This window comes from Ammospiza nelsoni, chromosome 3 (genome assembly GCF_027579445.1).
Source record: "Ammospiza nelsoni isolate bAmmNel1 chromosome 3, bAmmNel1.pri, whole genome shotgun sequence".
NCBI classification, from domain to species: Eukaryota; Metazoa; Chordata; class Aves; order Passeriformes; family Passerellidae; genus Ammospiza; species Ammospiza nelsoni.
Genome location: NC_080635.1, coordinates 106,999,372 through 107,023,411, shown reverse-complemented (window position 1 = coordinate 107,023,411; position 24,040 = coordinate 106,999,372). Strand labels below are relative to the sequence as shown.

The 24,040-nt window shown below is 33.1% G+C and overlaps 1 long non-coding RNA gene across 1 annotated transcript; it reads left to right on the top strand.

Annotated features, from left to right (window-relative positions):
• Positions 1–7,290: 7,290 nt before the first annotated feature.
• Positions 7,291–17,176, top strand: LOC132071682 (uncharacterized). The gene is made up of 5 exons (XR_009418172.1): positions 7,291–7,461; positions 7,613–7,727; positions 10,137–10,286; positions 13,296–13,507; positions 16,528–17,176. It is a non-coding gene; the product is annotated as an uncharacterized LOC132071682 (long non-coding RNA).
• Positions 17,177–24,040: the final 6,864 nt, after the last annotated feature.

The window sequence follows — 24,040 nt, the reverse complement described above, 5'->3', positions numbered from 1 at the left end:
TCAGTTACACAGTACTATTCTGTCAATTTTAAAAGTCTTTGGTAAGTTTTATAAATTTGAGGACTACATCTATGCATTTCTCTCCAAAAACCCAAAACCAAAACCTACCAACCAACCAAACCAAACCAAACCAAACTAAATCAAAACCAAGAAGTCGGAATTGCATTATTTTCCTAATTTATTTAACAGAATGTTTCCAAGAATCTGGAAGATTTGAGGGTAAGATAATGGGAGTGGTTTCCAGAAAGAAGGTTGAGAAGTAAATGTAGTTTATGCTATGTCTAAATACCAGTCATCAAGGGAAAATGTATTTTTCACTTCAGATGTGAGCAGTACTATGTCCGCTGACTCAAAGCCGCACATAAACTTATTGTCTGCTGAAATAGCTCCTTATGGATTCAGATCTTGTCTTGGTACTGTCCATGTGTCTGAGTTACTCCAATGCAATGGCATCTGAAGATCTCTTGGAAAATTCATGTGGTGATCATTTTGCTACTTGCTTGTTAGAGAGAACAATGACTTATGACACAGTCACCATTATTTGCAGTCATTTGCCTCTTCATTCTAATGTGAAGCCAGTGCTACCCCTAATATAGAAACTCATTAAAAGTTCTGGATGTTTCTTGTAATTTAAAAAACAGCTGTAATCAGCTAAAAATAAAAAAAAAAATCATACACATCTTTCAACTATTTTGCTGTATTTCTGCTTCTTGTTCCAAGTCATGATTCGGCTGCAGTTAAATCACTTGTCAACATTTGGAATTTTGGCAAAGAAATATCACTGAAATGCTTTCAAGCTTCATTGTGCTTCATTGTGCTCTATCATTAAAAAATATGGAATTCAGATATTAGATCATATAGTTGCCTCCCATTAACCGTATATATTTCAATATAGCTAATAAATAAATAAATAAATATAATAAATATAATAAATAAATAAATATATATATTATGTATATAAATATATAAATATATATAGCCATAACAACCAACCAAACACAACAACAACAACAACAAAAGTACTGAAATCACTATTTATATGTATGTTCCAAAAGGGAGAGAAAAGCATGTCAATAAAAAAAATAAACCCAAAATAAGTACTTTTTTCTTCCTGTATTTTCCAAATTTCAAAATTGTAGAATCTAGATCACAACTGTTATTTTTTTTTCTAAATTGCTATGGTTTATTTATAACCATAAGTGTGGTTAATCATTTTAATGACATTTTTCTTTATAGCTATCAAATATTATTAATATTCACCATTGTCTTCCTATTAAATGGTGGATTTTATAGTTTTTCAGACTCTAGATTTCCAAAACCAAGACTTTAATTCAGCTTTTGCTTTACAAAGTCATAAATAACAAGTCCATCGACATTAATTTGTTGCATACTCCTTTCAGAGCCGCCAATACATATGCAAAGTTCACTTCAATGAAAAGGAAAAATAATTAGGTTATTTGTTGTTACTCTTGTGAAGTTGCATTATATTTGGTAAAATAAAAACTATTCCAGCCTTAGAGGCTCATCCTGGAAAGTGGCCAGGGAAAATCTCTCCATCAGAGTTTACCTAGTCAACTCTTTTGTATCTACAGGATGGATGCCCTTATTGCACTTTTCCCTTGCTGGTAATACATTATGTATTACAAGTTGTTATTGCAAAGAGACACACTTTCATTTTAGCCATCCCTTTATCTTTTTCCAGTTGTTAATTTCATCTTTTGGAGCAAAGTGGAATCTGTCATAGAGTGTCTTATATGCCTCTATGTATTTTTGATTTCACTCTGTCTTCCTGACTGACCCAAGATGTGACGGCAAGAAGATAAAATATTGGGTTAGAAGTGGTCAATACATGCCTGAGGAAGGAGACTCCTTTCAGTTGTCACAAGAGTGTAAACAAAAATATGTAATGTTACATTCTTTAAATAAGCATAATACTGAAAATAAATGATAATGCTAAAAGACGCAAATCGCTACAAACTTTATTTTTATTCAAAAATCTTATGAAGAACTGAGTGATTTTGATGTACTTCTACATCAATACGAAAACATCAATATTAGAAACAAGACTAAGGATTTTAATAAGAAATACTTCATTAAACACAGTGGAAGAGAGAGATCCAGAAATGCATTGCACAAATCTAAGGATGCTCCCACTTGACACGTTATTTTGTAGGACACTCATTAAACTGACCACTCAGGATGGTAACAAAAATGTGTAGACATAGATAGGAAAAACATCTTATTCATTATTTTACTATGAGGTCCTAGATACGTGCTTCTGATTCTTCAAGTTCCTGTGGTCTATCAGTGTCAGATCTCAAAAGAATCTTTAGCAGACTCAGATTTTGAGCTACTATTCAGTAAAAGAGGAGAATATCTAAGGAAAACACACTTCACAAGTTAATATTTGGTCACATATATGAAGGCAAATGGTATTTCATTAAGGAAATGTAGACACAGCTTCTCTATTCCAGGTTTCTGGAAACAACCTCTTTTAAAATCTTTTTTATTGCAAAGACAAAAAAGGGCAAAATTGGTTAGTCAGAATAGCTAACAAGTTGAATGAACTGCACATCCTTAGTGAAATCTGTCTGAAATAGTGTCATGTAAAAAAGTACTTATAAAACCCCAGTAAAATATTTTTAAATATTAGAGACATTCATAGAACAACATTTGATTAACACTTGATAGTTATAATGTCAACTGAGACAAAGCAAAAGTACACTGAGAAAAGTAGTAACTCAGTAAAGAAATCATTTGGGCTACCTACTTTTATCACAAATCATCAAGATAATTATTTTCATGGGTGAAGTTCTTTCAGCATTAAAACTAGAGAACTAAAATAGCCCTGTAAACCTTTCAGAGAATTAAAGAATTCCTGAGAATGAGAATGGAAAGGATCTCTGAAGACTGTGTTTTCCAGCTACCCTTTTGAAGCAGAGCCAGCTAAAGTAGGCTGTCCAGGGCTGTTGCCAGTTGTGTTTTTAGTACTCCCAAGAGCAGAAACCTCACAGGACAGCCTGTTTCAAACACTCTCACAGTAAAAAAAAAAAAATTTAAAAAATTCTTATGCTCAAGTGGAATTTTCTGTATTTTTGTTTGAGTTCATTGGACAGTATAAGAAAGTTATTAAGATATTATGGAGTGTCCAAAGGAGGGGCATGAAGATGAAGGGCCATGAGGGAAGCCATATGAGAAGCAAGTGAGGTCACTTCACCTTTTCAGTCTGGAGAGGAGGAGACTGAGGGGAGACCTCATTGAGGTCCACAAATTCCTTGTGAGGGGAAGAGGAGCAGCTGGCACTGATTTCTTCTCTGTGGTGAGGAGTGACAGGACCTGAAGGAAGGGCCTGAAGTTGTGTCAGGGGAGGTTTAGGTTGGATGTTAGAGAAGCATTCTTCACTCAGAGAGTGCTTGGGCACTGGGCTGATACAGGGAAGGGGTCACAGCAGCAAATGCCCCTGAGTTCAAATGTTTGGCCAATGCTCTCAGGCACAGGGTGTGACTCTTGGGGATGGTGCTGTGCAGGCCTGGGAGCTGGACTCGATGACCCTTGTGAGTCTCTGACAACTCAGTATATTCTGTGATTCTGGGGCCCTGAGTAGTTTATGAAAGTCAAACACTTTGATTCCAAAAGTAAAAGAATATTAAATTCACTTCTTGATTGTTCCTGCAGTATTTGTAATATTGTCTTAGTAATTTTTGTGTGATTATTCTGAATGAGTTCTAGTAAAAGACATGTGTCAGCCTAACTCCAAGCTTGTTCCAACCACAATTTATCACTATAAAGCGCATTTCTATTAATCATAAGTTTGGAAATATTTGGCATTTGAGAAAAAAATAATCTATCATCAATTTTAACAATTTCTTGCAAATACCAATAAAAATGGCTATTTTCTAGAACAGAGGGAAAAAATACAGAATCTTCTGAATACAGAAAAAAATTTTTGGACATTGTCTCTATATAAAACTCTACTTTTGGGCTGTTTCTAACTTTTGTGCAGTGTTCTTTCAATAAAATCACCTTTCCTGTCCTTCTGAAAATGTACACAAATTAGTAAAAGGGATTCTTTGGAAAGTTATAATGAATATATCACCTCAGGAGAGATTTCCTAGATGTCAGAAATTATTAACTCTGAGCCTTATCCCAGTGAATTTTTCAAGGCTTTTATTGCAGAACAAAGTGTGGAAATACCTTATTCAAAGAACCACTGAACTGGGTTCTTCTGGGAAGTAATAAAAGTAATTGCATAAATTTGCATTTAGTGAATATACACATACTGGAAATTAATTTTGTGATTTTTAAGACATTTATGCATGACCTTAAAATATCCTTTGTAGTATAAATTTTCCATGTGTATGTCCAGAACAACTCAATAGAAAACCTGTCCCTGGCTGATAACCAGACTTCTCAGTCACTTTATTTGGTCTCAAAATACAGTCAGGCTATTTTTTTCAACTTACCTAACAGACTTTAAGACTTTTGTGTTTTGATCCCTTCAGATGACTCAAACTGCTGATGATTGCAATTTAGGTTCTGTTCAGCTGTGAAGGAGTATGATGCTGAACATTGCTAAATTCATTAAATTTTCACGTCTGGTTGCATACACTTTATTTAATCCAGATGAATTCTTACTTTAGAATTTCCTTTAAATTGAGAAAACAAAAACATTTCCATTTAAGCCTTCTATGTTAAATTCTGCAAGAAAGTGATTCTGTATCAGATTAAAATTTATTTTGAAAAAAGGTATATGTAAATAGCAACACACTACAACATCTGGTGAACTTCATAATAGCTCCTCTAATTTAGAAGATGCTGACAAGAAATATAAACGTAGGTATGCATTACCCTTTGATGATTATTGTTAGTTTAAAAGTAATTGTTACATATACAAGCACTATGCTGCACTGTGAATTGTGATTTTGCTTTAACTGGAAGAGGGAAAAGAGGAAGAAAGAAAAGAGAGAGTAAATGAGGGCAAAAGGAAGGAGTGAGGGATGGAATAAAAACGGGAAAGGAAAGAGGGGAAAAAATGAAGAAGAAAGAACAAGAAATACTGTAGTTTCACTATCAAAGATTTTATTACACTTTGGTTATTTCATTATTTTATTAATGCTGCATCTGATAAACAATTTTAAAAATAATACTTTTATGAACTTTTGTCTTTACATATTAAGAAAAATACTTCCATTATGAATTAAGGACTGCTTGTTGCAGAGTATTAGGCCTCAAAGAACATACAACACTTCAAGCACATAGGCATTACTTGTTGCAAAATAGCTCTTAAAAACTTTGGGAAAAAACTTATATGAAATTCTCACATTGATAATTATTTCTAAGTTTATAGGGACACAAAAAAGAAGTAAACCTGTTACTAAATACCTGACAAACTGAGTCCTGATAAAGTTGCAGCTGAACTCTGTTCCTCTGTTCTTTAAATATAACGAGACGTATTTCAGTTGTTTTGGTGGTGGTTTGGGGTTTGTTTTTTTTGGCGGGGGGGAGGGAGGAGTTTTAAATAGTTAAAATTAAAAGTTTGAAATATTTTAGTTATCTTTACGTCCAATTTTTAATGGAGATTTTCTCAGTAGGCCACAGTCTTACGTACAAAAAGAATTGCAAGTTATGAGAGATTGAGATTTATTCAGTGGTTTGGCTTAGTTTAAGTTTTTGGTTAGACAAGTTTATGAATCAATGGTTAAACCTTTATTTATAGCACTGGGGCTTTGGGTTTGAAGTGTCCTAGATAAAGATTCTTTTTGTTTGTTTATTTTGTTCTAAACCAGAGCAAACTGTAGGTCATAAATTACCCCTAATAGACATTGAAAAGCATTTTTTTAGAAGAGAACTTTAAGTAAATGTATGTCAGAAATCAAAAACAATCAGTGTCTTTCATTAATCCACTTTTCTAGCATGTGTCTAGAGCACTCAGCAGGGAAGGTAGAGATAAATTACTTAAGGGCTTTTGATTAAGAAGTTTTGATAAGGATATTAGAAAGCTGTAAATCCACAAAGCTCATCTTATTTGCTTGCATAGCTGAGCAACTCTGGTGAATGTGGTTTTGTAAATATGTGTCTCTGAATTACACCAGGGATCCTTTACTTAAGATCCAGATATTTAATCTTTCTGAATTTTCATTTCAGCCCTGGAGCTCTTCCAAATCTAATGATAAAATCTGTATTATCTTATTGTTTTCATTTTCCACCTGTTTTTTTTAAATATATATTAAATAAGATATTTTTTGGTTAATTTTCCTGAGTCAGAAGAAGATACACGTATCTATTTATTTTCAACTTTTGAATGAAATTTTACAGGAGGAAAATAGTTCTCTGTATATCTGCAAGGGCGATTTTACATCCTCTTGAAATCAGCGACCTTTTTCCTTGCAAGAATAACTTTGTCTGATTAGACCATTTGACTTCCAAAGGTGCTCTAACTATAATTTTACTTGAGTATGGAATTGTTATTGAATGCTATATTATAAAGTTAGATGACACAATGATCTGTGTGTGAGAGAGAATGTCTCCAAAAAGCAATTTTTTCTTTAAATGTAGCCTAAAGGGTTTGTGGTTTAAAAGACAGGAAAAAAAAAAAACACCTTAGCAAAAACCCCCACTGAGCTGCATGGCCAACTAACATTTTTGTCTTTGTTTTCATTGTTTACCATAGCCCATCAATTGTGTTTACTCAAAGGTTAATAAAATTTGTGACTTCAGGCTGCCTATAACCTCAAGCAGGCAACATTAATCAGATACACAAGCTTGACAAAACCCTGAGATTTTCACAGTAACAAGACTATCCCAAAAGTTAACTTTATGATCTCTCAATATGTTACATAGCACGTACACATACTTGAAGTGATATAGATTTTCTTAGCGGGAAAAGAACTTTGTTCTTTAAATCAAGATGGTTTTGCAAAGGTACTATGCTCTTCCCTTAATGCTAAATATATATTTTATATATATACATTTATATATATACATTTATATATATACATTTGTATATATACATTTATATACATACATTTTATATATATACATTATATATACATTTTTTTCTTCTCTCTTGGTAGTCTAATTACTGTTAAGGGTAATCTCTGCAACAAAAATTATAGGGGGAGAGAATATAAGAAAATAAAGATAGTGTAGAAAGTAATTTTATCCCTAAGGAGTTGCACCTGGGCCAATTATCAAAGATCAGGAACAGGCCTGACTTTAACAGGCCACAGCTGTACCCAATGAGAAGAAGATGCTATAAAAGAGTGGGGTGGGTGGCTGGGAAGGGAACTGGAGGCAGTGGCTGCTTTGTGAAGAAGAAAGAGTCAGTGCTTGGAGGAGAAGCCCACAAGAAACACCAAGAAGGCATGAAACTTAGTCCTGCAATAAGATAACAAAAAAAAAATTGCTTTATTAAATCAAAGAAAAGGGATTTGTATCTGCAAAGGTGTTGATTAAAAGCTAGTGAGTAAAAGGCAAATATATTGTCTCTAGTAATTGACTGATTTAGAAATTTATAAACAAAAAAACTGTCTGTTAAAATAATGGAAAGAATAGAAAGCATCCCTGCTATGTTTGCATTCAGAGGTTTAATAAATGAGTCTGCTTTCTTCAGATTCTTAAGTTTTTAGAGCTCAGATGAACATGCCCCAGTGTTTGAAGCAGTCTTTCTTGAGTGAATAAAGTTCAGATGTCATACCTGAAACCAACTCTTCATGGAGAAGCTTATGGTAAACTTTCTCAACATTACTTTCAGTAGTTTTGTTTTACCTTTCTCAAAGATCTTCATGAGTTCAACCACAGATTTGTAAACTAATAGATTTCAAACTGGAATGGAATTCTCAGTCTTCTAGTCTGACCTCTATATGAAAGGCTTTGGCATTTCAAGTCACTTGGCCTTGCTCTAGAAGTTATTGACTGAGAAATTAAACAGTCTGTATTACACAGATCATCATAATATCTCTTGGTTTTTTTTTTGTTTTGTTTTTTTTTTTTTTTTTTTTTATTTTGTCTTAAAAAACTTTTAAAAGTGAAGGAACATTGCTGTTAGAAGTCAGTATTTTTGTTATCATTACCATTATGTTTCTTACCTATATTGTGAGGCAAATAGGTCAATTATGGTCTATAATAGTAGGATTGCTAGAAGAATGACAAAAAGATGGCCTAAGATGAAAATAGTCAGCAATGTTCTTTTCTTTTCAGATTTTTGGTAATTTTTGGTGACTGAAAATAAAAATGTGCATGATATTAAAAAATGTTTCTACAGCCACAGGTAGGGAACCTTTTCAGGATATCCTCATGAAGGAAACCCAATTTTCTTTGTTTTCAGAGGACCAGAACACTAGCAGGTGTTCAGTGGTGCTGCTCTGGGACTAATGAAATGTTAATTAGCTGTTTGCTCTTTTTATGTTAATGAAGGCAATGTTGCAAGTCACATCAAGTCCAGATGAAGTTGCACTTAAGATTTGTTATATCTGGATATTAATTTTATTAGTGCCATGATTTTTTTGTCGGTACCAATTTTCTCTCTTTAGTTTGTTTCACACTTTCTCTTTTCTTACACAGAAATGTGTATTAAAACTGCTTCTTAAAACTTGATTCAAGGAATGTAAGCCAGGGGAGGTCAAACACACATGAATTTTATTTTAAAAGTGTCACATATACCCATATTTGCTTATTGTAGAGAGAAGAAATTCTTTTCTCTGTGTCTTCTGATACATTTCAACATTCCTGCAAAATGTATCCTAATCTCCAGGGGAAAAAAAATAGTCCATTGTTATTTTTCCTTCTGTTCAGTAAGAATGTTGGATTCAGCTCAGGACTAATAAACACTTTTTTTATTGGTATATTGTTAGAAAGGCCAGCAATGTATACAACATGAAAAGGTCTGTGCTGAAGCCAACAATTCACTTCTCATGGTATCAGGTACACTTCTCAGGTATTTAGGGTATCAGTGTATCATTATGTTAGAAATATACACAGGTATTTACAGGGAAAGGTTCACAACATTGTGGAATTTGAATTCTATGTATATTATAAGGTCCAGCCATGGGAAATGTACTATTTTTTTGAAAATTCCATCTATGTCTGCTTAGGAGTATTTATCAGGGCTACAATGACATCAAGACACAACTCCTCACTTATTGACACTTTAGTCTTGCCATTGATCAGGACTATGACAAATAAAAGACCTAAATTTAAAGCAGAATTAATGGTTTGGGATTGGGAAATTTTTAAGTACATTTGAAATTCTTCTTCTGCCTGTTCTTCTTCAGTGCCATCTGCACAGCTTACACAAAGCTATCATTGCATTGCACTGATAAAATATTCTTGGACCTTTTTTCACCTGTAAAATAATATTTAAAAAAGAACTCATACCACATTCTGATTATATTGTCCATTTTTTTTCTAAAACAGGTAAGGATTTTCTTACAAAACATATTTCTTTAATACCTCTTCCTCTCAGAATCTTTTTGATAAATCCTTTTTGTCCTTAGAATGTTAGCACATTTTATTATGTCTCTACAATTGTTTAGTCAAAGATACAGATAACAAAGAGATGTTAAAAAATTCAGGAGCAAGCACCTCTTGTGTCTAAGAACCTAAATGTTGTTTAACACAACATGTTTCTATGAGAAAATATTAGCCAAAGTATTTTTTACATACTTCAACCATTTTACCGTACTCCATTCTGTTTTGAGACAGACTCATGTTTTCATGTTTGCTTGTTTGCATGAGTTTGCAAAATCTAGGATTATTTCAGTGAAACTGAATATTTCATTGCAGACACTTTGTGCCTCAACTTAGAAATATGTTATTTTGCTTAAAATCCATCTGCTCTTTTTGAAATATAAATCCTACAAATCAAAGAAAGAAGAAAAAGTACTGCAGAAGACTCTGGAATATTCAAACATTTAGAAACCAGGACTATAGAAAACTTACAGCTACAATTGAAAATACATTTAAACAAATGAATATGAGATCCAAAATCAAAATGAAATATTTAAATGCACATAGCAATAAATAACTTTCACTAAAGCATTTCTAACACATAGGGAAGCAGTCAATCAGGAAGAAGGGATAAGATGGATTTTTTTTAACTTTGCAGCTGATTTTTGAATTAACTTATTTTGTCCTAGGGATCAGGTTTTATTTTCCTTTATCGTTCTGTTTGCACTGCGTGTCTGGGAGGATTCGGACAAGAAGTAGGCATTTAACTTAAGATTCAGACATTGACACAATCTATTATTTTATCTACCAAAAATGGCATCAAAAATGACATCCACCAGGTAAGACTTGCTGTTTGATGGTTGTATTAATATAAGAGTATCGAACCATGTTTTTATATTTTTTCAATGGAAAATACTTCATTATCTTTGGGTGGGGAGGAAAAGCTAGCAAATAATAGGCATCACTTAGATGGTGATTTCAAGAGATATAAAAAGTATTTTTCTTATTTTGTTTAACATTAGAAAAAAAATCCAACCCTATTTTTGCCTCTTTTACCAACATTAGCAATAATAAGACTATATTTTTAGAACCAAAATATCAGAAATGTGTATGATAATTTTTTAAATTAAAATCAAAATAGTAACTTCATTGAAGAGAGCTGGTCATGCATGAAGGGAAAGTTTGGAATTTGTTATAAACCAAATTGCTTTTCACATTGATGCCACTATTAAAGATTTCTGTAGAAATGTAATTTAATTATGAAATCTTTTCAGTTTCATGCATTCAACTATTTTAAATAAAATATGATTTCTTCTTTGAAATAATGTAAAGCAAATTAAAAAAAAAACACCCCACAGATCCGTTTTGATATTTGGTACCTCAAATAGAAGGCCTTTTGGACACAAATAATGACTCAAATAATGCTAACATTTCAGGCAGATCTATTTGACATCAAAGATAAGTTGTCCCTAATACCTAGAGTTAAATAATTCAAATTAATTATTAGTGAAGGAACAAATGGAATGATATTACCAAATTTTGGTTTAGTTTAACAATTTTACTGCCAGGAAGAATTTTAAATCTCTGTAAGCATGTGTAACATCCTTACCCTTACTCATTAATTGTCCATTTACAAGTATACCAATTTTGGTCCTTTTTACAAAGCTATCTTTTTTTAAAAAGAAGTTAATTAAGATTAGAGATTCAGTCCTATTTGTTGATATTCAGTCTGGATATTTAATATTGTGTATTTTCCTATTCTTCCTGATACCAATATGACTTGCTGGTTGTACTGCAGCTGGACTGCAGATTTGTTTGTTCTACCACAGTTGCTTTTATAAAGTTTGCACATCATACTTTACATGCATGGATAATAGTATCTATGATTTATGATTACTGACTTTTCAAAAATAGAACTCCCAAATGTCTTATCAAAGACATTCTATTAGAAAGTAAGTTATGCTACAATGGCATGACATAAGGGTTTTGATTTAATTACCCTGCTTCTGAAAAGACTTAATTCAATTTAGAGATACTAAATGGTTTAGGGGATTAATATTAGCTATGCATTCTACATTTCTGAATTTAAACGTGTCTCATATCACAGAAAGATGGAAACTAATCTTTGGATATAACTTGATCACCTATCTGAAATAAAAATTGTAATATTTAGTATAGATAGTGATACAGCTTCATGTGGCAATTGAATGTTTCAGATTTTTTTTTTCTTACCACACATATTACTAAGAACTCAGACACATTATTGGTGAAGAATTGAAATATACAGTATCTAAAAGAAGCATTTGAAGCCTAGGCATAAAACTTGCATGCTGAGGTCAAGAAGTAATTTTTTTTTCACTGATAACAGCATGAGATTTAAGAGAAAGCCACCTACAATGTCTTATCTCAGTGTTTCCACCATTCTTAGGTCTGTAGAAATGCTGTCTTAAATGATTCATCAACACCAACTCTATTCAGCTTATCAGTAAAGGTGAATTTGGAGAGAGAATAACAGCTTTTAAAATTTTATTTATATTACCTACTCTTAGTCCCTTAAATTATTAGTGCAACACAACTCCACAGGAGGTCTGAAGGAGAAAATTATTTAAAGGTGGGGGTTTTAATTTTTAGGCATAACATCCTCATAACATGGGATGTCATGATTCAGAAACACTATAATGTCACCATTTTCTGAAGCAGGAATAATTAATGCTATTCAGAAACAGGTAGGACTATGACCAAAATGTTATCCATAAGATCTTGCACGTTATGCACTAATACGCTTGCAAAACTCAGAAAAGCCTCTGCCTTGTGAGACAGTTAGGGTATGGAACTTTTAATGGTAGCCTCAGCTGCACAGTACTTTTAAAATATCTACTTAATTCTATCTCTAGAGTATCAACTTTAACACAGTTACAAAAAAAAAAAAAAGGCAAACACAAGAAAATCTGGACCTGATTTGTAAATTTTAACAATGTATAATCCTAAAAAGAAATAAGTCTTCCTACTGGAAAGACTTATCTCAAGTTCAGAAGCTTTTTGAAGATGTACAACCAGACCTTTCTCCATTTAAAGGCTGTTAATGTGTCGGTTGTGAAATCTATTCACTATTGAAAATGTCAGTGCATCATTTCACTACTCAGAAGTAAAAGCTCTTTGTAAGGCTTTCCTATTATACTGAGTATTATTCATTCCAAATAACAGGGGAAGTGGGCATTAAATTGTATTATCCAGTTCAAAGTAATTGTTACAGAGGAAATAAAAAGCCATCGGAACATAGGAATTGCAATAATGGATCAGACCAGTAGTTTATCTAGCCAAATATCTTAACTTTGACAGAGACTAAGACAGAAAAAGATATTTTTTAGCAGATGATTATTGAACAATGCTGCCCACAGGAGAATTTTAATACCTTTTTCATTCCAGTCTGGCATATACTTAAAGTTATTTATTGCAATAAATTAAAGAAATACCAAACCTCCTTCCCTTTAGTTATCAAAAGAAATGTAAGGGGATTTTTAATAGCTTTTATATATATAGACCTCATTACTATTTTGTATGGATATTATTCTAGCATGCAGAGATTACTGCCTGGATTATAATCACATTTCATCACCTATGTCTCCATATTTTATGGTCTAAATTTTAATTTCCATCTTTTGCAATACTTTACAATCTGTTACTACAAAGCAGATTTTAGGTGTATAGTCAGGTGCTTCATTATGTTATTTAAATCAGAAAATATTATTCTTCCTTGGTATTTTCTAAGGTGTCAATACTAAACAGGAATGTAACTTGAGTAAGGGTTTTCTGGAAAAATACTAAATTTTCCTTCTCACTGAATACAGGACACAAAAGCATCAAGGTTGTCTCTTGTACGTTGCACAGAGATGAGAAATATCCAAGCTAAGTTATGGACTCAGGAGCTGGGAAAGGATTCTTAGGGAAATAAATGAAATGGCTTTATGTAGACATCTGACACAGTTGGTACACTGAACAGCCACTGTATTCAAAGCACAGCTGGGGACATAGAAACTGGAGGCATCTTGAGATAATATCAGTAAGTGTGAAAGCATCCATGTTTAATGGTAGCTAATCATCTAAAGAGGCAAAAAGTAGTCTGGCAAAAGCTGAAAATATCCTCAGAAAACAGGAATTGCTGTCTGTCACTAGCTGTTCTAATTGTAAGAATGGGGAAGTAATCCGTAAAAATAAATATTACAGCGACCTGATGAGGTCTTCAGGTGAGAGAAGTGGACGAGAATCTTAGTTCATGATCAGAAGGCTGGATTTATTGATATATGATATATAATACATTATAACTATACTAAAAAGAATAAAGAGAGAAGTTGCAGATGCTGCTAAGCTAAGAATAGAATAGAAAAGATTGAATAACAAAGTTCTGTGTCCAGCAGAAAGCAAGGACAAACTCTTTCTGTGAGTGGTCAGCAAATCCAAACACTCACAGAAGCCCAATCACCGCTGCACCTGTTGCATTCCACAGCAGCCGATAACAATTGTTTACATCCTGCTTCTGGGGCCTCAGCTTCCCAGAAGATGAACAAATCCCAAAGAAAGGATTTCTATGGAAAAATGTCTGCGACAAATAAAAATTGGTGTAAAAAAACAGAAAAAATCTATCATCATCTATTGTTAAAAAATAGAAATTATCAGCAGCAGTTGTCTGCTGTCTTATAACCATTTGTGTTATAGGACAGCATAAATAATATAATTTAAATTTTTTTAAATCCAAAATGGAGCCTTTGGCTGGCAATGCTCCATTCTCCCTATGCTTCCTAATTCCTGTCACGTTCTTGGCACAGTGATGAAATCTTGTCCAGCATAGAGCAAAATAAGAAGGAATAATGTGTTTTAAAACATCTATAAGAATGCGTACAAAGTACAAAACTGCAGACAATTTCCATTCACTCAAAATTTGATGCAGAACAGATTTTATGCAGAAATTTGAACACCCCTGATCTATCTTAGTGTTAATGTTCAGAAAATTAAATTATGTGAGACAGCGCTTCAATGACAGAGAAAAAGAGGAAAAACATCATCTGGAGCTGGGCTTTATGACTTTAATTCTATGTCACAAGACTTTCTTAATGCTCATGCTTAGTGTTCATGCTGATGCATAGACACTTCTCCAGAAAATGCTTTTCTTTCATATGTCCATAAATAAAATTTCCTGTCAGCTGAACTTCAAGATGCAGATAAAGCCTGATAAATGTGTTGTGTCAGCTAACTCTATAGAGAGCAGCAGGCACAGCTTTCCCAGGCATTGTCCTGGGGAAGGCTGTGAGAAGATTAAAGAATAATAAACAATTTTTATTTTCATTTGTTGCAATTGTTATTGTTGCTGTGGAGTCAATGCTAATTATTTCATGGTATTATTTCCCATACCATGACATAAATGCTCAATTTTTTTTAAGACTACTAAATTTGAGGCTTGATGCACAAGAAAATGGCATACTTCTGTCTTCTGTAAAAATGAATACATATATATTATATGAATAGTGTATAAATTGTATAAGAAAAAGGGCAAAATTATATAATATCTGAAAAATAGTATTTTAGTAATTTATAATTGTGACCGTGGTCACAGTGGTTTTCAGGATGAGAGAGATGAAAATGTTGACTCCATGATCAGAAGGCTTGATTTATCTTTTTTGATATATATATAACATTATGAATATATTAAAAAGAAATAGAAAGAAAAGGTTCTCAGAAGGCTAGACAGGCTAAGAATAGAATAGAAAAGAATGATAACAAAGGAGCTCTCTCCAACTCTGTCCGAGAGAGCTCAGTCCTTGTTTGGCCATTAATTGCAACATCCAAGATGGGCCAATCACAGGTGGACCTGTTGCATTCCCCAGCAGCAGATAACCATTGCTTACATTTGTTGCTGAAACTTCTCAGGTCCAGTGGAAAAATCCTAAGAAAGGATTTCAATGAAAAGATGTCTGCGACATGTAATATACCTACAAATATTTCAACTTGCCAGATCAGTCAGTGCTCTCAAAAATACTCTCTGAAAAAAAGGTTGATTTTTTTTTTTGCACTTTTCTTTTCCTACCATTTTTTTTTTCTTCTAGCAATCAATACCTCACATAGACTCCCCATATCCACTTTTTTATTTTAAAGTGTTAATTGTGTTAATTTGGGTCTTAGAATTAAAGAGAAGAACTGAATGCTTTGAAGTAACAAGATGAGATGGAAGGGAAGAAACTGAAGTTCTAATCGTTTCATACATTTGGCAGTAAAAGTGAATACAGTGTGTTAGACTTCTAAAGGTCTCAGCATTAGAACAATCATCATAAATCTGTTGGAAGAAAGCCAGCTTTTCAATGTATTCCTAGAATTTAGGTCACTTAGAATGGGATTTAGAGAAGTTTTGTCCTTGGATCACAAAGACTTGACACTTGCTTCTCAGCTCTTCCAACAGTTTGCCTTCATTTGTGCAGTCAAGACTTTTTTTTAATCCTGATTTTGGGCAAAATGACAAAGAAATAAGGATTAAATTTTTTTAATAGAAAATGGAAATATTTCTATTCTGGCCTCTTCTCCTCCAGCTCATTCAGTGGTGTTTGACTGGAATGTGTAAAACATGCCACAAAATGACAGATATCAGAGGCATAATTGTGACAACAATGTCCAAAATCGCATAAGGACCTTTTGTTAATTTTCAGAATTAGACTATCTGAAACACAGTATGAAAATCCATGAATGCATGATTGCTATCTGTGGTAATTTACATGAAAAACTGGAATAATAAAGGTAGTTTGTAGTGTGTTTGTCTCAGAAAAAATTGTAACAAGCAGACTAAGTGTAACAGTAATTACCCTTGAATGATCACTAGCTCTCCACAAAATTAGGTTGTGTATGCAAGAGTAAGTATACATCAGTTTCAATAAAAAATGTGTGGTCAAAATGTATTGCACCAAATATCTTTAAAAATGCAAAGGATAATCTTAGCAAAAGTTTAATGGAAGTAAATTCCAGAAGACTAAGCAATAACAAGAAAACTGGGGCATTCGGTTTGTAACTAAATATGATTTTTTTTTTTAAATGCAACAGGATGAAGAAGAGAGAAAAAAAAATTCAAAGATAAATCAAAAACAGATAACACGTTTACAGGTATCAGCTATAAAGAAAATACATATGGCGACTAAATGAGGGAAAGTGAATGTCAAATCAAAGAACTGTTCATTTTTCACCCTGGTTATTAATTATTTGTCCAAAGTTTTAAGATGGAAGTAGCATCTCAGAGTGTTCCTCAAACCAAAATGTAGTTTTCCTTCACAACTGTTATTTTACAATTTTTGTCACTGAAGTGACAAAACACTTTTGTCACAAGTTTAAACACTGAAATGTTAAAACAAATACCTGGAATTCAGGGATGAATAATACTCTTAGAATTTAATAGAAATTTTGCATCACAGAGAATAGAATCTTGGGCCATAGGCAAGGTAATTACTCTTATTAATCCTCTGTAAAAAAATTGATCAATATAAATATTAATAAACTTGTTTGCAATATTATAAGGCCTCTTCTCCTACCCGATGAAGATATTTTCACTGAAACATTTTTATAAACATCTAGGCACCTTACTGGATAATAATTTTTTCCAGTATTATGATTTCTGACTACACCATTTCAGTACTTGGTCAACTGTGAATGGCACACTGCAATAAATGTTGTTGCTTCAAGCAGCAGACATTATAAACATGACAATAAAACTGTGACTCGACATCTATCATTCCATTTATATTTATTGCAGTTTTTATGGCACTCTCTGCTGCATGTCACTTTGTTTCTTTATAGATCAGTAGGATATTTAAAATAATATATTCTGATATTTTATATATTCCACAATAGTCCAGGAAGGTCTAGCTAGTCCTCAGCAGACTTATCTTTCTGTTTCTAGAAATGATTAAGTATTTAATAGGGGAAAAAGTTAAAATAAACATTAAAAAGCATTCAGGATAAAATTATGTAATTGCACATGTCATTCTAATCATACTCTTGGGATTAAGGGAAGGTACTGGATCCAAAACATTTTCCTTTTTGGCTGTACAATTCAATATATGGGGAAAAAAAAAGGAGGAGATAATTGGAAAAATTAAATATGAGAATAAGGAATGCAGCAATAAGAGCAGGAAAACAAAAGCATTGGGATATAAGAATGTTCTGGCACGAAGAACATAAAAGAAGGACTTTTTCTAAGGAAAGAAAAACAAAAAAAATGCAATATACTCTTATATAAAATCATAAATGCTGTAGAAAAAAAAGTAACTGGTAATTTTAGTCTCCCTCTATGAATCTCCTTTACTAATACCATATAAAGAAAGGAACAATTAATTAAATTAAATTACTTCCAAACAGAATCAAGGAACTACTTTTATCCCATGAAGAATTGTTTTAGTTCAGAATCTTTTTTTTTACAGGACTTTTCTTTGGCTGCACATTCAGTAAGTGAGAGAAAATATGTCACTTTATACATGGATGCCTGTGATGAATAGAATGACAACAGTCAATGTTAAAATCAATTTTTGGAACACAGTTCGGACTTAATTCTTTCAGTCTTATACTAATCCCTAAATATGAAGTTCAAGAGGTGTCCCCATGCTGGAACAGACCCCGGCACGACCACCTGGTGCCGGCTTTGCGCCCCGACCCCGAAACACGGATCCGAGCTTTTGTCAGTCACCGGCGCAGAGATTTCCCCTACTTTGGGGATTACTCTTAAGTGTAATCTGTTAACTGTTCCATCTACAGACCTTCATGAACTACGTGCCCTTCTTTTTTAACAGGCCACAGGTGAGCGTCAGGATTGAATGTGGGCTGTGCTGCTCGCCTCGTCCCAGCCCCTGCACTCTGCATGGAGCAAAGGGACAGGAGAGGCTTCCTGACTCGTGGGCAACGTGAATGTGTTCATCTAGAGAAAAAAAAAAAAAAAAGTTATTTAGTTATTTTAAGGTGGAAAAATAAAATCAGGAGATGATATACTAAGGTTTTACAGAACAGCAAAGTCTGAGAAAGAATATCTTCAGTAATTATAAGGCAATAATTTCTTAGAAGGCTGTAAAAGTCTGGAAAGAGTTTGTTGCCAGCAAGAAACTCATTGGAAGTTGTTGAATTGAGAAGTCCCAGAGGAAAATACCCACCCTATAAAAGGTTTGTGCTTGTTGTGTCTAGCCTGCTCACTTTTACACAAAAAAGTTACATGCAGAACAAACTGAGTATTTGATGGATTGGGGATGTTAACATAGCTTTGTTTGTGCTTTTTATGGTTGTTTTGTTTTATTCTCCTAAGTTCTACACTTTCAATGCTAGTCATTGAAAAAAAAAAAAAAAGAAAAAAGGAAAGGCAAATAAAATACTAAAATTGGAACATCAACTACCCTTCTATGGTTTTACTTTAAGAAAGAATTTGTTACTTATCTGAACTAGTGTCCTTGATCACAAGATGGTACCCTGATTATAGTTGATTAACTTAATAATAATTTGCTGTTCTCTCTTTTCTTAAGCTTACAACAAAGTTGGGGGTATTTTATGATTCAAAAATTCACAATAATTGAGGTTTTCCATCTTAGTCTCTTGCTTTGCAATCACCAAACGTTAAGGTTATATTTTTTGTAGTCTGACTAGTGGGATAAGGAAAATTACTAGTCCTGAGGGATGTGTGAATCAGCTAGAAGAATTGCTGTGAAATAAATGCTATAACACTCTTTATATAATTAAATTGGAAAGTTCAAGCTTTTCCACACTTCTAGCTTCAGTGCCACTACCAAACTTCATTGGTTTCAGCTTCATCTCAGTCACGAGACCAACCCTTAAGCAGTATTTACTAATTCCCAAACACTCAGCATCAAAGAAAAGTTACAGATGTAATTCTAAATAGCCTTGACACCCTTGTTTGCTGTCTGAATAGCTGAAATAAACAGGCAAGCTGCCAAATATTTCTCCAGAGTAGTTATTTCCCTTTCAGCTATATAATTTTAATTTACATGGAAATCATTGATACTTTTAAGTGGTGCTTGTCCATCAAGTTTGTTTATTTCCTAGCTCCCTAACGTCTTTTTAATATAAATCCAAGTCATTGATTGGTTGAACAAATGTAATTGACTCAAACAAATGCTTATCAGATTGAGTGTCTCAATTCCTTCTGAATTTACTGAAGTCCATCCCATGAAGACAGATCCATGCCAGGCATAAATATATTCCACTGAGCAGTATTCCACTGATTTCACATTATACTCTTCGGAATAGCATAGACTGAGTCGTGTGCAATTGTATTTCGTGAATATTTTTTCATTCATTTGGATATTGCTAGAATTGTAAGATACCATGTTTAAAAACAGACAGAACCTATTCAAATTGCATTGGTGAGACTAAAATGTCAAATAGCTGTCAGATTAAAAGTGACAGAATTTTAATGTGGTTTACTGCTCTCGGCTTTTTTGCTTTTCTTGTTTTTCCATTCTTCATTTAGATACTATAAACAGGATCAAAGTGATGAAACACCCCTGAATGAGTCATTCAACACTACTTTTGCTGTCAACAGGGAGAAATAATGAAGCACCTTGGGGTGCTTCATGTCACCCTAAGGTGGAGACCCATGGAATATCATATTAATTGCTCTTTTAAAGTCTTTGTCTTTCTCCATCTACAATAGGCAAGGAACTCACGATGACAAGCACAGATGTCTGCATTATAGGCATCTAAAAGTAGATTATTTATTTCCTGTCTCAAATGCCTGCAGAAAGATGATGGGCATTTTCAACTCCAGCGGATTATGTAGAAGCCAAGGAGATCAAAACTTTCTGATCAGCAGGATTAGATACCATCTTAAAAACATATTGAGACAGATTTTTTAATTTTCCTTTTACCTTTATCTCAATATAATGAAAAAAAAAAAAAATCTGGATTCTGTAAAGGAGAATAATGATCCTGAAATATTTTTATTGGTAGTGCTAGTGGTGCTGAAGAATCAGCATGGTAGTAACTGGGGGGAAAAAAAGCAGAAAAAGTTCACTGTTGCCATGAACAAGGTGTTTACCTAAAGCCCTGTTGATTTTATTTTTATGCAAAGTTACAGACGTGTTTATATGCACAAATGTAGATTACATACTCTTACAACTCATTAAAATGCATGGTGTAGTTCCAGATACATAAAACTACAAGTTCTTATACCTCAAACAACATATCTCCTTTTTATTTTTTTTTCTAGTTTTTATTTTAGGTTACAGAAGGACAATCTTTTTAAATTCCTAACTACCAGGGGCAAGGATTTAGTAGACACCATTTCTTGTTTTCTCATGTTAATATTTCTGGAGATTTTTTTAAAAGTTCACAAAATCTAAAGATATTTTATTATTTTTATTAATAAATAGCAGGCAGTATGATATATCAAAATATCAAAAACATCTTTGAAAAGCAAGAAGATTTTAACCATAGATCTTAGGGAATAAGACTAATATTTATTTACTCTGCCCTGTTTCTTTCAGATGTTGCTGTTCTGATTTCACTGGCAGTAATACTTAAGAGGATAAACACTGATGTTTCTACAAGGAGAAATAAAATCTGAAAATATTTTGGCTATTTACTCCACATTTTAAAGGCAAAATTATCTCATTTATGAAATCTTTTCTAGCACTGTAGTGTGACATGAACTCTTAGTTTACCTCTACAATCCATATTTTGAGTTAATACTTTTGTTGAAGCTGCAAAGAGTACACAGCTCAGACTACTATTGTTGATTCATTATATTCAAAGGCTGGAGAGAAAGATAAACTGCTCTAAGAAACCCATATCTACAATTCCACAAGTGCCAAAGTCTATCTTCTTTAATATTTAAATGGAGATATAACATAAAATATTAATAACATTCACAGACAGGAACACCTGCTTGGATGTTTGTTTTCCCTTGGTTGCAATAACTAATCTCATCCTGCTGTGCAGGCAGGGTTCATTTTACTGAAAGGTTTGCTTACACGTACAGAGGCAGCAAGTGGAGCTGTGAATGTTGGATTAGCAGATTTTATATTTCAGAATTTAGATATCTGTATCTGTAGTGGCACCTGAAAATTTGAAAATAGTTGATGTTAAAATATTTAAAGTTCTCTAAGAACATATTATTTAACATTGCAGGAATTCACTCAGTCTAGCCTAAATCTGTATTATAGCAATCAGCTTCATTCAAAAACTTTCATAGTCTTTGTGATATGGCTATGCAGAGTTTTAGTACTCCCAGGAGTGGACTAATTATGCAGTAAGCCATAACTAAAGACATTTACTTCCTCTCCCGGATCATATAAATGTTTTTATAGGAGTTTAGGAAGGCCATATTAAGGAACACAGACAAAAACACCATTAATTTAAAGCTTAGCTGAGGATTTTTTCTCCCCTAACATCTGAAGTTAGTGTATGTATACATAAATGCAAAAGACTTTGAGGTTAGACATTACAGCATAGACAGGTCCTCTACCATCAAAGCCTTTATCTACCTTAAATAATGAACTTCCCTTTTTGTAGACAATACTTGAAAAATAGCAGAAAGTACCATGCATTTGTCTCAGTGATATCCATTGTCAGGTGGTAACAAAATACTTTGCAATTATTTTATACCAAGGACAACGAAAATCACAAGAATAAAAGCCAATTACTTATATTCTTTAAGTAAAATAATTTTAACTCTAGGGCTAGTCAAAGAACAAGAAAACATTAATGTACACTTGATTCAGCAAAAATATTTTGGACCCAAAATTTTTTGTCTGCAGAATTAAACCTTCAACTGTAATACATCTCCTCAGTGTTCAGCAGACTGATGCCAAGACTTACTTGTTATGGATCAACTACACTGACTTTAAATGCAAAGCCACAAGGACAAATCTCTAATTCCTCATCCAATCACAAAAATACAAAAGCTTATTCCCACAGGTCTCTTGTTTTAAAGTGCACCATTGTGATGAGCTCTGAACAGGTTAGGTGAATAAATTCTACGTGCTCTTAAAATTCAATGATATAATCAGATTTGAAAAATTAATGTTGTGGAAATGGAGCTCCATTATTATTTCTTTTAACAAAGCTAAAGTTTGTTAATAGTTTTCTGATAACCTAGAGAAGTAGGGAACTTATCTCATTTACTTCCAAGATTCAATTTGGAATTAATTCCACAGAACACCCCAGGGGTGTTTAGATTTTTTTGCGGAAAAGGAGTTCCATCCATTCTCACTGCATCAGTTCTTCAAACTGCATTGCATAATTAACAATCTGTGAAATACATCTCCCCAAAAAGTTACAGATACCTGACTCTGAAGTGTACAAGGAACACAAATCTGAAATAAGACTGTTTAACTACCCTCAATAATTCAAACACATTTAGTTAATATTTGATACATGCCCTTTTATGATGTTATAGATGTCAATATGCAGTCACTTAATAAGAAAAAATTAAAGCAAACAAACAAAATTTAAAAAAAATTATCACATTCCCCCCCCAGTTTTTTATCAGTGTTACCTTTCATATCCTGGCTTCTAAAACCAAAATGTGCAGAAGTGTGGAACAACCAGGAGGAAAGATCTAATGGTTCTTAGATATATAGCATTTCTTTGTGTCCTTACTAAGTCTCTATTAATTTTTTTTTTAAAAACTAAAAAATTTCATGTTATCTTCTTCTAAAAGCCATACTGACATTTACAAAATTTTCCTTACATATCTCTGTAGATGACACTAAAAATACCATAATTTCTTATTATAATCACGTTCATATATATCTTAAGTTAAAAAATTGAAATAAATGCTGCATGCAAAAATCATGAAGGAATGAATTCTACTGATCTAAAACCACATCTCTACTGTACTTATTAAGGTTTAAAATTTTATTCTTGATTCCTTATTTCACAACAGAGATTCACTGATACAGTCAGTGGAAAATATTTTCTTCTTCCCTTGACCCTGTGAGTGTGACCTTCTCTTGTGCCATACAGCCAAGTAGTAGACCCAGTCAACTAATGTTTTGATCAAAATGAACAGCTTCAGCTCTTTTGAAGGGTCCCAGATATCTAGAACAGATAAATGCTCAATACACTACCAGGCAGATTAAAAAAAAAATCATTATATTCATGTCCAGTTAAGTGGAAAACTTTTATTTCTGACACCTGAAATAAACATATATTTACAATAAAAGAAACAACAATTCTCACTTCCACTGAGGATACATCTGAAAGCTCTCTTTCTTTCACACAGCTATCCTTCTTTTTCCAGAAGAAAGAAGTCAGCACTTAAAACTTTTTGGTGACCTTTTTTTGACAAAATATGATGGTTCTTATGGGCAAGCTACGCACTGGAAAATATCTGGATTATCTAGAACACTCTATTTTTATTCTTAAGTCCAAGACTTTCATCTTCTTAACTAGTGTAATTTTCTTTATTAGAATAAAGGTTGACAGGTTGTTTTCCTGCTGTGGATGGTACCATAGCTACTTAGGAAGAATTTTTTATGTTTACCTATCTAGTGAACAACTCCTTGCTGCAGAAAGTTGAAAAATTATTCTTCTTCCCCTACGTCTGTTCCCATAAGTAATG